Genomic DNA, 15,016 nt, shown 5'->3' with positions numbered 1-15,016 from the left:
ACACGTTTACTAAACCGTTCCAATGGATTGGACGAATTTTTATCACTGTTAATTAAATGAAAATCAATTATAAACAATTTATCAATTTTGCCACCACTATAACCAAAAAAGTATTATATTGACCAGACATGACTTGATCGCCATTTACTGCCCGAAAACCTTCTCTTCCACTTCCAAAGAAGCCTTTATAGATCCTAACACTTGAGCAGTGCTTAAAAAAAAAAAGAATCTTCATATGTTAGAAAGATTAATCCTCAAACAATGTTCTACTAGCTCCGCAAGATCTCCTAACGAAGACCAAGGTTGGGTCTGGATCAGGATTTGGTGCTTTGTTTTTTTAACTTTGGAAAAAATTATCCCATTTCGTTTTTTTCTAAGTTGCATCAATCTATTCACATTCAGCAATCCATATAATGTCTGAGCTATACCAGGCTGTCTGAAGGAACTTTTGTTTTGTCTTTTTCTCTCTCTTAAAACTTCACCAAATATGCTTCTTTGACTGATTTCCAAAACTGCTTCTTAATATTTTTTCCGCATGAAGTCCATTGAAAATTTGACTATTCTTTGTCACCCTGTGATACTGATAAATGTACAACAGATAAGCTCTACAGCTCTGAATCTCGATCAACGGTTTGTTTCCAAGCTTTCTTTTCCTTCTCAGTTGCTCCTATTTATCCAATCTTACCCTTTCATTTTAATTATCTATCATCCAAATTACTGAAAAACAGGCTTCCTCTCCTATTGTAATTGTTACAAGCTTTAAAATTTTCTTCCTTCGGTTCTCTCTTTCTTCCCCCACACCCCCCCCCCCCTTTTTCTTAATCATGTAACTTTTAATTTTAAACGCATCTACTGCATGAATTATGCTGAAGTTGAAGACTAGCGAAGGCAGCGGACCATGGCTAAACAGTACCAATCGACACATTGGAAGGCAGCATTGGGAGTTCTGGAACTCCTGAACAACGAAAAGAAGCAGAATTAGTTCGTCAGCACTTCAAGAAGAACAGGTTCCAGAGGCAGTAAAGTTCTGACCTCCTGATGCGAATGCAGGTACAATAGAGCAGTAGTACTATTACTGTCACACCTCTTTGCCTACCACAATTGATTAACATTCATATCCTTTTTTACGTAATATACTTAAACTCTCACATATGTTACTACAGTTAGGAAAGGAGAACTCACATTGTCCTCCAATTCCACCGGCAATAAGGGTTAAAGATATAGAAGATGTAACAGAGGAAGCTGTGGTAACTACACTCAGGAGAGGGATAAGCTTCTACTCAACTATTCAGGCCCGAGATGGATTCTGGCCAGCCGAAAGTGCCGGTCCACTGTTCTTCATGCCTCCGTTAGTATGTATGCTGAAAAATTTTGGTGTCAAAATTTTAAAAATATTAATCAACTAATTGAATGGAACAAGTCTAATTATTAACCATGTTAACAGGTCATGGCCTTTTATATTACCAGAACACTGAATACCGTTCTATCATCAGAACACCAAAAGGAGATCATCCGTTACATATACAATCATCAGGTCCTAAAAGATCTCGATCATGGAAAGTTAAAAAAAAAAAGAATAAATTCTTTTGTGCTTAAGAAAAGATGGAGCAGTTATTTATTTGACATTTTCTTTTTCATTTATAGAATGAAGATGGAGGCTGGGGACTGCATATAGAGAGACAGCTCTATGCTTGGTTCAATCATTAGCTACATCGCATTGAGGTTGCTAGGAGAAGGACCTGAAGATGGGGAAGATAGGGCCATGGCAAGAGGGCGTGGATGGATTCTTGATCGTGGTGGTGCTGTTGCATGGTTCGAAGTCTCGGCCGAGACCGAGACGACTCGGCCGAGTACCGTGACGAAACGATACCGAGATACTTGACTCGCCGAGAAATCGGCCGAGACGTCACCACGACGGATTGATTCGGCCGAGTCACTCCGAGTTATCCCGAGTCAAGACGAGAGATCGGCCGAGTTACACTGTGACGGATTGACTCGGTCATTTCTTTTGCTATTTTTTATTATTTTTGTTTAGCATACTTTTTTTTTATATTATTAACAATTTTTAGAATATTAAATACTTTAAAATTTGCGTCTCACCTAGACCACGACCGATATGTCGAGGCCGATGTGGAACGTTCTGGGCCGCGACCGTGACCGCGACCACGACCGCGACTTTGAACCATGGTTGCAACACCATCATGGGGAAAGTTTTGGCTAAGTGTATGGTTATACAGCTTTACTCGTACTTGCTCATTTACTCAAAAAGGCTTCTTAAACTATCGGGGGACTACATTTGTGAATGCACTTCTCAATCGCATTTGTTGTTTAAGGTGACTAACGTCTTGGTGGTGGGCAGAAGTAATAATATAATATTTTCTTAAAAACAGGTTCTTGGAGTGTATGATTGGGCAGGGTGCAATCCACTTCCTCCAGAGTTCTGGCTACTTCCCAAATCCTTTCCAATTCATCCAGGTTCTTATATACTAATATAAGTATATAACTGCTTCGCCTTTTTCTGTAACATGTTATTGTCAATGGATAATAAATGGCAGATATCCTTTAAAGGCTTCTACACTGAGTAGTAATATGCCAATCTACTGTAAGCAATTTGACAATGAGGATGTCTAGATTCTTCAGCATAGTATTCAGAGCTTAACTCTCTATTTCATTCTAATGCTTTAGCTTACTGGTTGTTGCATGCTTTCGGCTTATTTGTTCCCATCATGTCAATATTTGTGATGCGGCACAAATGATGTGTTACTGTCGCTTGGTTTACATGCCCAGTCATATTTGTACCGGAAGAGATTTGTTGGGAGGATAACAGAAATAATACATTCTCTGAGAAATGAGTTGTACGTCCAACCATATCATCAAGTAGATTGGAATAACACACGAAATACCATTGCAAAGGTCAGCTCAACTAGCTCAAGCCATTGCATCATTTAATCTAATCATATGTTCATATATCTTCCAATTCAAGTAGAACTGATTTTCTGTTGATACAATGAAAATATGCTAAATGCATTAAATATGTGAAGAATTTCTTGGTTATTGTTTCCATTCAGGAGGATTTGTACTTCCCACACCCTTTAGTACAGGATATGCTACGGGGATTCCTCTATCATTGTGTTGAACCTATCATGACGCAATGGCCATTTTCTATAATAAGGAAAACGGCTTTAGAAAAGGCAATGGAACATGTGCATTATGAGGATGAAAACAGCAGGTATATTTGCATCGGAGTCGTAGAGAAGGTATTTCTTGCCAACTAATTTTATATGGTATGAATCATCAAGTCGAGTCAAGAGTGAATTAAGGATATATAAACAAATTTGTGATGCCAAACTTTATACACTCGATGCAGGTGCTATAGTGGATCATATTGTTTTGGAAAATTACAATTCAAGGACCAATCATAATGTAAATTCCGTGAGCTAGCTTGCAAGTTATTTTACCTAATTATTCTATTATTTTTACAGGCCAATTACTCTATTTATAGGTCAAATTAAAATATAGAATAAATTAAGGTCGATCCCAGAGAGAATCAAAATAATTACTTTGCTTTTTTAAACTCACTTTATTATCTAAACAAATAAAAGTTCAAGTAAAGATAATTCTACAATTATAGTATTCTAATGAAAAGATAGCAAGTCATAAATTTGATGAAGAAATTTCTTAGGGATTTGAATACCTTGTAGTTTAAGTTAAGGTAGTTAATTTGGTTGATCAAGGCTATTGACTTATGGCTTACTAAGGACATTACCTCCAAAATCATTTGTAAATTATTTTCACCAATAAATAAACATACTTATACTAAATCTCCAACTATTTGCATGATGAATTAATTTAGTATAAGGTCATGAAACTCTGAAGTTATCATATCAAGTCCACTTAAACTCGTCTCCTACAATTGTGAACATGGAATCTACTTTTAAAGCACATATTACTTTTGAAACAAAACATGAATAACATGTAAAAAATAAGAGAAAAAATTGAAGAAATCTTATTCAGGATGAACTCCTCAAACTCTTCTTTACAACTTGTTCTTCAACATTGATACAAAAGTATCTCTTCACGAGGAGATCTTCACTTTGCTCTCCTTTATCTAGAACTACATCTACTACTACAAGTGAACTATTAGCTAACACCATCTATCCAACCTCTCCTCATTTCTATGTCCAAGTACTACTCTTTATATATTGCCCTCCATTGGTCTCTACAAGACAAAAAGGTAATCATTTTTTCTATGTGAACACAAAGTTAAAGTTATCTTCAAAAAGTCAAGAAAGATGGCTCCGTGGAATCCAGATGATTTGAGATGATTAAAAGTGTTGTCGATGTTAAGTTGTCATTGATTTTCAAGTCATCAATATGCCCAACCAACTTTCCCACCAAAAGCAAGTAGCATGTGGCAAGAAAGAATGAAGTTGCACAAGTTGTGGAACTTGCAGGTATTTTTCGGCTGGAGAAACTGGGGAAGAAAACTCAGCATGCTCGTGGGATTCTGGGCTGGTTTCTGCGAACTGTTCTTGAGCAACGTTGGAGAAACCATTCTGTTCGGAATCCTCAGATGAAACCGTTGCAAGCTTCATTCAGTTTCTTCCCCTGTCTCACAGCTGCTTTTGATATGCACACTTCTTGCTTTTCTTGCTCATTTTGGCAATCCAATTTCCTAAAATTCTCCTGCCTTTTTCTCTACAATACTAATCAACCAAATGAGTAAGAAAAAGGACAAAAGTTCAATCATTGATCAACATGTTCAAGCATCAAATTGTAACACTAATTCCAACTTCAACATTTGGTTTTGATTAAGAAATGATTGGAAATTACTTAAAACATCAACAAAATATGATGCATATAACATACTTATAATAAATAAATCAGTTCTAATAATGTGGCTGGGTACTATATTCGACTCTTTGGCTACAAAATTGCAAAAGTAGTTAATTTTTATTTTGAATTATTAGTCGGTTACATAATTTACCAATCTTTTCCAGTCATTTTACCTTGTTTTTTTTGGCTTGTGATCCTTTTCCCAAATTATAAATAGCACAAGAATGGTGGATTTCCTGTATGGGAGCCGGAGAAAGCATGCCGTTGGATGGAGGTAACAGTAACAACTAGTTCCACATTATACCATCATCTTGCTTTTGTCCTAACAAAACATTATTTTTCGTAATCCAATGTAGAATCTCAATCCAATTCAAATCTTCCAAGAAGTTATTATCGAACAACGGTCAGATGTCCCTCTCTTTCTTTCCTGCTCCCCCATCCTCGATTTCCAGTCTTCTTCTTGTGATCACAGAAAAAAAAAAAAAAACTACTTGACTGAAACAAGTACAATGCTAGGTATGTGGAATGCACTTCTTCAGCAATTCAATCTCTGATTCTCTTTCAAAAGTTGCATCCTGGACATAGGGAAGCGGAGATAAAGACGTGTATCTGCAAAGCTATAGCTTATATTGAAGATGAACAAAAAACAAGATGGCTCATGGTTTGCTTCTCTATACCCTGATTTTACCTTTGTTACTTTCTTTTTCACAAAAAAGAAAAAAAGAAAAGTTAGTTTCTTTATTCCGACATATAATCTCTAAGCAATCAAATCTATCACCACTTAGAAAGTAATGAAAATGTTTTCGCCAAAAAGTTATAAGACTTTTAGAAATGTTCCTATATAGTCACCTGACTTTTTTATCTCTTCATTTTTATCTTCATTATTGTTGTTATATTAGTAATATCATTGCTTGAAAAAAAAAAAGAAAAAAGAACAAGGTGGCTCATGGTCCGCTTCTCTATATCCTAACTTAACATTTTTAAAATTTTTTTGTTCCTTCCCACTCCCGCCCCCTCTCCCCCGTGGTTCCATTACAATGATGAAGGGGGGAAGGAGAAAGTTTGAAAATTGAATCAGGGATCTCATATATATACTTGATTAATATCCTTATGAATTGAACCAGATCTTAGGAACAGTTAATTTTTTTTTGGGTAAGTTTATGGACAGTTTCTTTATTATGGAATATAATCTCTAAGCATTCAGATTTATCCATCAGAAATTAATAAAAGCATTATAACTTACAAATATTTAAAAATTTACCAAATTTCCTATTATACCCATTGAATGTTATTTTCTTGACTTTTATCCCTATTACTATAACTATTATGATTTTGACAAAGTTTTGTCCCCATTTATATGCAATTTTAACGAATAATAACAGTCAACATCAGCGTATCATGAAGGTTTGAATTCTTCCTAGGTTTGGTCGCTGGGGCATTTGTTACACGTACGCGACCTGGTTTGCGGTGGAAGCACTGGTTGCTTCAGGAAAGAACTATAAAAACTCCGACTCTACGAAAGGCTTGTAGATTTTTGCTATCAAAGCAATTGCCTGATGGTGGATGGGGGGAGAGTTATGTTTCTTGCTCAAATGAGGTTCATAATTTTTTTTCTTTTTCTTTGATCTCCAATAGTTTCATCCATTTTGAAGTAATTAATGTATCACTATAGACACATCAATTAGTTTGTTTTGATAATATCTTTTATTGTTTTATGAGTTATCACCTTAAATTGTTCATTCATTTAACATTTTAATCTTGAAGGAAACAGATCAAATATGGTGCAAACTTCATGGACCTTGTTAACTTTGATTGCTACTGGACAGGTCAGTGTGAATATCAAAAGAAACAAATTTTGCTTCTTATAACTAGTCAGTGTGACTGTTTATAAATTTTCAATCTTCTTATTCCTTTTCTCTAAATTGTCCCTGTAATAAAATGCAATAGTCAAATGGATAAATTGTTTAATGGGATTATTCCATGAACCTCCCTTGGGGTGTATGATAGTTCGATGAAAGTCCTTCACTACTATTTCTTTTTTTTTTTTAAGTCAACTGGTAATATTTATGCTATTCTATTGTAGAGAAGAAGGAGAGCCTAACTGGGTTGTATAAGGAGTTAGAAGGGAGATATGTCCATCTAGATCAAAGAGATGTTTTGGCACACTCTTTGAGTTTTTTTTACCTATAGGATGCGACATTTGAATTCTGACCTATAGTCCAAAGAAAGATTTTAAATCCCTTTTGGTAATCAACTTTCCTAAGACAACCTTCACTACTTTGTCTCTTTTTCCCCTTCACCTTTGATTTAGCCAAACTTTCCTCTCCCTAAAGCCCTATCGCTCTCTCTTCTAATGAGCCAAAACCCACTGTTCCAACCCTAACCACTACTGTGCCATTCCAAATGTTCATTTCCACCACTAAAGAAGTCCTTCTCTAAGACACATACACACCCACATTCATAAACAATTTCATTTGGATATGCAAATGCTTGTTCAAGAGAAAATATACACTAAGAAAAAGATTCATAAAAATAATATAAGAAACAACAGCATTTATAATCGATAGCGAAAGCTCTGTTGCATCTCCTTCCATTTATTGCTACTTAAGGGAGTTCACAAAACTGAAAACTAAGGGGGTGCTTGTTTCATATATTGGAATCGGAAATGGAAATGGAATAATAGACTCTGGTTTTGGAATTAAACTTTTCATTCCAATATCTAGCTTGGTTCACACATTGGAATTAACATCATTCCAATTCCTGATGCTTGGTTTGATGAGTGTTTCGGAATTAAATACAATTAAATTCCAAATTTACCCCTGATATAACAATTCTTATAAAACAAAGGGATAATTGCAGAAAGAAAGTACCCATTTTCCTTTGTATTACTTTCCTCCATTATAAGAACAGAATACCCATTTTCATATAAACAAATTTATTTATTTATCAGATAAAATAAAAATAAACTCGTTTTTCAATAAAAGACCAGCTCTTTATGGCTTTTCTCCATTATAAGAACAGCTCTTTATGGCTTTCCTTCATTATAAGAAGAGAATGCTACAGGTCAGTGTGAATATCAAAAGAAACAAATTTTGCTTCTTATAACTAGTCAGTGTGACTGTTTATAAATTTTCAATCTTCTTATTCCTTTTCTCTAAATTGTCCCTGTAATAAAATGCAATAGTCAAATGGATAAATTGTTTAATGGGATTATTCCATGAACCTCCCTTGGGGTGTATGATAGTTCGATGAAAGTCCTTCACTACTATTTCTTTTTTTTTTTTTAAGTCAACTGGTAATATTTATGCTATTCTATTGTAGAGAAGAAGGAGAGCCTAACTGGGTTGTATAAGGAGTTAGAAGGGAGATATGTCCATCTAGATCAAAGAGATGTTTTGGCACACTCTTTGAGTTTTTTTTACCTATAGGATGCGACATTTGAATTCTGACCTATAGTCCAAAGAAAGATTTTAAATCCCTTTTGGTAATCAACTTTCCTAAGACAACCTTCACTACTTTGTCTCTTTTTCCCCTTCACCTTTGATTTAGCCAAACTTTCCTCTCCCTAAAGCCCTATCGCTCTCTCTTCTAATGAGCCAAAACCCACTGTTCCAACCCTAACCACTACTGTGCCATTCCAAATGTTCATTTCCACCACTAAAGAAGTCCTTCTCTAAGACACATACACACCCACATTCATAAACAATTTCATTTGGATATGCAAATGCTTGTTCAAGAGAAAATATACACTAAGAAAAAGATTCATAAAAATAATATAAGAAACAACAGCATTTATAATCGATAGCGAAAGCTCTGTTGCATCTCCTTCCATTTATTGCTACTTAAGGGAGTTCACAAAACTGAAAACTAAGGGGGTGCTTGTTTCATATATTGGAATCGGAAATGGAAATGGAATAATAGACTCTGGTTTTGGAATTAAACTTTTCATTCCAATATCTAGCTTGGTTCACACATTGGAATTAACATCATTCCAATTCCTGATGCTTGGTTTGATGAGTGTTTCGGAATTAAATACAATTAAATTCCAAATTTACCCCTGATATAACAATTCTTATAAAACAAAGGGATAATTGCAGAAAGAAAGTACCCATTTTCCTTTGTATTACTTTCCTCCATTATAAGAACGGAATACCCATTTTCATATAAACAAATTTATTTATTTATCAGATAAAATAAAAATAAACTCGTTTTTCAATAAAAGACCAGCTCTTTATGGCTTTTCTCCATTATAAGAACAGCTCTTTATGGCTTTCCTTCATTATAAGAAGAGAATGCTCATTTTTCCATAAATAAATTTATTTATTTATCAGATAAAATAAAATAAAATAGAAATAAACTCGTATTCCAATAAAAGACCAGCTCTTTATGGCTTTCCCCCATTATAAGAATAACTCTTTATGACTTTACTTCATTATAAGAACAGAGTACCCATTTTTCATAAACAAATTTATTTATTTATCGGATAAAATAAAAATAAACCCGTTTTTCAATAAAAGACCAACTCTTTATGGCTTTCCTCCATTATAAGAACAGAGTACCCATTTTTCCATAAATAAATTTATTTTTTAGATAAAATAAAAATAAACCCGTTTCCAAATAAAAGACCAACTCTTTATGGCTTTTCTTTATTATAAGAGCAGAGTACCCATTTTTTCATAAACAAATTTATTTATCGGATAAAATAATAATAAACCCGTTCTCCAATAAAACACCAGTTCTTTATGACTTTTCTCCATAAGTTATCCATTTTTATATTTGTTCATAAACTAATTTATTAGTTGGATAAAATCAGAATAATGTTAAATCGCAAAAGAAATAGTGGTTGCATTAACAAGTCATTATCAAAATAATGTCAAATCACAAAAGAAATAGTGGCTGCATTAATAAGTCGTTTGTGGTTCCTACATTAGATAATGATTTGAAATAGATCTCTCCTTACATATATGAACAAAAGAAGGAGACTCAAATCACAAAAGCTAACCATACAAAATACAAACCAATTGTCTATTCCAGTTGAGAGTGCCACTCAATATCCACAATCTCCAAAAGACTAATCATATAACCATCTAACAATCATCATAACAAAAAGAAATTGCCATCAAATCATCACTTTCCAGATAGCAATAATTTTACTTCAGTGAGTAGATGGAGGATAAAGGAGGTTAATTACATATTGTCATTTCATTTTTGTAGGAAGATTGTAGAACACATGAAGCATGGAAATCTACTCCGAAAGTATGTCAGCTGCATTCATTACATCTCCACTTGGTAAAGCAAGTTTCAATAACTCAGCAACAACTTGATCTCTTCTATCGGAGACCAATTGCTCACGTTTATCCTCATTTGACATGGTTGCTGCCATAGTTGTGAAATTAGCTTGAATTCCTTCCACGAAATCTCCAAATTTGCTGGTGAGAACAAACCCCTAATACATTCGTTGCAATACTTCATTTTCTCATTCGATATCTTGATTTTTGTTCGGTGGGTGGTGTCACATCTATTAATGTCCTATCGAAGGCACCTAAACAATTCTATTTTAACAAAAATAAAAAATGTAAAATGAGTTAAAATGTCTATATTGGATAGTTTAGATGAAAATATACATTTATTAAATGATTGTATTTTAATGTTTGAATTACCTTAAAACATTTCCATCTCTCATCTGTGCAATCTTCGGTAATAGGCTCAGGCTTCTTAAGCAATATAGTATGCAATTTCAAAACTGCTAGGAGGCAAAGATTAAATTGACAACTCACTGTTTCTCTACTTCTCCAAAATAGACCACAACTTGTTCTACTTTTCTTGTGGTGAGCCAAAACATATACAAATATGGCAACAATTTCTTCTATTGACATGTTTCTTGTAGCTTTCAAACCTCCAGTGTCTTTAATCATTTCACATAATATCTCAAATGTTCGTCTATCCATACAAAGTTCGCTAATACAATAAGCATCACTCTCCCTAGTCAAATTGAATAAGTGTTGCATGCGCTCAGTGACTTTTTCTTCTTTTGATTTTATTTAGCGCCTTCTACTTCAGAGATGAATGAATATTAACTGGTACCACATTATAAACAGTGCAATAACAACCATTATCATTCCCGATAAAATTTGGCTTTGCCCTCGATATTTTTTGCGTCTTCTGTTTTCAATAGGCAAACGTGGCATCTTTGTCTACGTAACAATATGACAACCAAACGTAAGTATTCACCAAACTAGATTACGACATCAAAATCTTCAAATGCATTAAACATCAATTGATCTTATTAAAAGGGCCTAGACATGCATCATACATCCGTAAACACAATGATGTATAGATATAAATAAGCATAAACAAATGAAATTGATGGTTGAAACTCAAAATCCTATTGTACGAATAACTATGAAACTGAAAGGTATTCAGACAGACAATTTTACAAACAGGTACAGGGCATGTAGAAGCCCACCCAAACTATACCAGTATTCACGGATCAAATAACCAAAAGATCAAGAATCTATTGACCCTTTGTTTCTGAGCTTCCATTGAATGCGTAATTCAAGAAAACACATTAAAAACATAAAAATGACAAATCCAGTGACATTAACATTTATCTCACCAAAAAAAAGAAACAAAATAATGTATCTGTTGAAGTACATGAATTAAAATACATGTATTACAACAAAATACATGGATTAAAAACATGTATTGTTCTCACCAATAATAGTGTATTTGTTGCGGAAATAATGTGTAAAGTACTAAGCAATCTTCTTAATTAATTTCTCATTGCGTTTTGTGACAAAAGAATATGAATTCATGGAAGGAAGACTTTTTTGCAAAACTGGCAGGTTGTGTAGCGTGAGTGGAATAAAAGTGAGAAGGTGATGGGTCCAGAGCATAGCATTTTGGTCCAGTTAGTGTTATTGTGTCAAATTCCCTTCTTTTCTTCTTTATTTTTAGACAGAAAGAAGGAAGAGAAAAGCTTGGCATACGGAGAAGAAAATTGCAGAGGCAAGGGGGTTTGTAATCCACTTACCTGGGATCAAGGAATTCACCCTAGTAGAAGACTCTTCAACTCTAGAATTCGCTGTTTAGGGAGAATCGAAACCCACTGCTCTTTATGGCTGTCCAATCGGTGAAGTAGAAGAGATAGCAAATCTGATGAAGAAGAAGAACAAAAGGTGCAGCGTGTAATGAAGAGAAAGAGAGGGTAGGTCTGTCATAAATATTTTTGCTCGGAAATAAGATGAGGGTTTTGTCCAAAACCTCCCAATTTGCTCGGGAATGAGATAAGTCCTATTTTTTAGAAATGATTCCAGAAATTGCATTCCAATAGGCTTAACCCAAGCAACAAATAAGGGGTTCATTCCATTATATGATTCCCAAACCCTTTAACCAAGCAGCCCCTAAGTCTAATTCTAAAGAATGAAATTCAAGTGTGAAGTGCTAATTTGTTGCATTCATAAAGCCATAGGCATTTGATAATCAATTGAATTTGAGCACTGAATTGAAATGTTCTATTCTTTGAATTTATACAGTCTAGTACAATATTACATTTCCATTATTATATTTAATTAGTTGATTGTATTTCCTTTTTAATAATAATAAATTATATACAAATAGAAAAAAGTATGCGTAAGAGAGATAGAGTGCATCTATTTGTGAATATTTGTTTTTGACATAAGAAATATGTGTCTTTGTGTGTGTGCATATGACAGAGTGATAATGCTTGAAAGTGTGCCTTAGACAAGGAAATTAGTGTGTTTGCAATAGAGATTGTGTGTGTGAGCGTGAAAGTAACATACATACATGCATACATTCATTCATACATATATACATACATACATATATACTCTATATATATATATATAGAGAGAGAGAAAGTATTCATATGCATGAAAGTTTGTGTTCGGGAAAGAGAATGTATATGTATAAATTTGAAATTGTGTAGCTGTGTGAAATCTTAAACGAGTTTTGCAACATTAGTCTTCAATTTTAACAAAGCAAGTGATGAAAACTTTGGCTCAGAATTTTGAACACTAATTAAGTGCTCAAAACCTAATCATAAGAGAATTCAATTATCAAACCACCGTTATTTTAAAAAATATTAAATTAATGAAATTTTAGTACTTAACGGAGTTATCAAACACCCTTTTAGGAGAAAAAAAAAAGGGAAAGAAATTAAGCTCAACTATAGCCCAACTCGTTTCAATAATTTTGGGGTAAGAAGAATAAAAAAATGTCAATCCTAGGACAAGAAACTTGCGATTGGGGAGTGAAGAAGAAGAAGAATAAGAATAGGTAGGTACCCATTCCAACATGAGCATGGCGTTTCAAAAAAACATAATCTCTCCTGCATGAATAACGTGATAATCAACATTTGAGTTGTTTAGATTTTTAACTTTTTTCCCCTTTTGGAGTGGGAGATGGGATAGGAGAAAGCTATGCCATGGGTTGTGATGAATGATCGATCGTAGAGAATGTAGGTCGAACTTAGAGGATAAACTTAGGGTAACCCAAATCTTTGGGACCTGAGGGTATAAATGAAAATGACATGCATAAATTGGGTTGTTTAGGAGGCTAGGAGCTCTTTATGTTCCTAGCATAAATTTGTGCTAGTTAATAATTCACTTTAGAGCTCATCATTGTCATTTTCTTCTTTATACATGTCACCCTAAAATGGAGGTTAATGTAATTACTGAAACGTAAGTAGAAATGGATACAATTGTCATATATTATTGAGGAGAGTTGGCATAGGGACATTGTCAATTGGAATGATATAATTGCTCGTTACTTGCAGCTTTCATGATTAACACCCTATCATCTGTTTTGAGAGGAAAAAAATAGAAAGAAAAAAAAAGACAACTCTGACCTGTTTGACATATTAACTTGTTAAAAATATTATAGAAATGGGTAGTTTTGTCATTTTATGGTATAAAATTACAGACAGGAGGTGACTGCAATACGGCTAAATCTCAAGATTTTATCTATAATATAGTTAAACCTTAAGGGGGTAAATGTAATTAACCCATAATAAATGTTAAATTACTAATATTCATTTGTATACTAACATAATATGTACAAATAACAAATCTATTCTTTTTTCATGAAAAATCTATAACCTTGTACATTGCTCCATGATACCTTTTTGAAATTTCCTACTAATCTCATGGTGAGCATGATCTAACTCCTATATATCGTGGCGTAAGATTGCTAATAAACTCGCAGATGGAAGATGGTGACTTTCCTTAGCAGGTATATAATAAAGGTCCTCCATATATCTCAATTTTTGCAGTTCTACTTATTATGTACAGTGTCAACAATGGAATTTTAATTAAATTCTAAAAATTACCATTATTTCTATGACTCATTTTTGTCCAATTGGATATTGCTATATGTCATGTACACTTCAAAAATTGGTTATTAAATAGCCAATTATATCTCGCCAAGTGTTAAGTTGAGGTGTTCCAATCAACTGAAATTGCGGGGATGTCTCCACCAATCAAATCATATCATGTCACATGTCTATATGACTTGACAAAATGTTGGACAAATATATAAATATTTATTTCTTATTAAAGAGATAATATTTAAAGTTGTTTAATCCATATATATTTCTTATCTACTGCAATAGCTTATCCAATCAAATGGCGCCACGTCACGTGTCCCTACAAGTTTGGCCAATCAAGGAATTACTTATTGGTATTATCTCTTTATTAATAAATACAAAAGAAGAGATAATATTTAAGTTGGCACAGCTCTAATATGACTGCATGTCTTGTCGGACAAGTAGAGCAGTATACATGTTTCCAACCTCTACCTCATACTACAACTATACATAAGGGTCTCTCTACCAAATCAAATGACACGAAGAGACATCTCACGTACTCAAGTTTTGAAACTCTAAGCTATGAAGGCCTCTACCTTCAAGTTCCTCAAGTCTTCCATATATTAAGGCTTGAGTCTTCATATATCCTCGAAGTTCTTCAAATCTTCCATATCAAGATTTGAAGGAATCGGTGGTCGATCCAGGAACAAGCTGCGAAGCTCTTGGATTAGCGTTTGAAAGGATGAATCGAGGGAAACTCTCTACAAATTTAAGGGAATTCCGAAGACTGTACTCACATGTTTTCTTAAATTTATATATTGTATATTTGTCATGTATTTTTCTTGTCTTTTGCAG

At 33.9% G+C, this 15,016-nt stretch overlaps 1 pseudogene; it reads left to right on the top strand.

Moving 5' to 3' along the window:
- The first annotated feature begins 863 nt into the window (after nucleotides 1-863).
- LOC113703481 (lupeol synthase-like) overlaps nucleotides 864-15,016 on the top strand; it is a 39,221-nt pseudogene continuing 25,068 nt past the window's right edge.

This window comes from Coffea arabica, chromosome 8e (genome assembly GCF_036785885.1).
Source record: "Coffea arabica cultivar ET-39 chromosome 8e, Coffea Arabica ET-39 HiFi, whole genome shotgun sequence".
Classification (NCBI taxonomy): domain Eukaryota; kingdom Viridiplantae; phylum Streptophyta; class Magnoliopsida; order Gentianales; family Rubiaceae; genus Coffea; species Coffea arabica.
The sequence above is the reverse complement of the archived record's forward strand: the minus strand, read 5'-3'. Positions and strand labels throughout refer to the sequence as shown.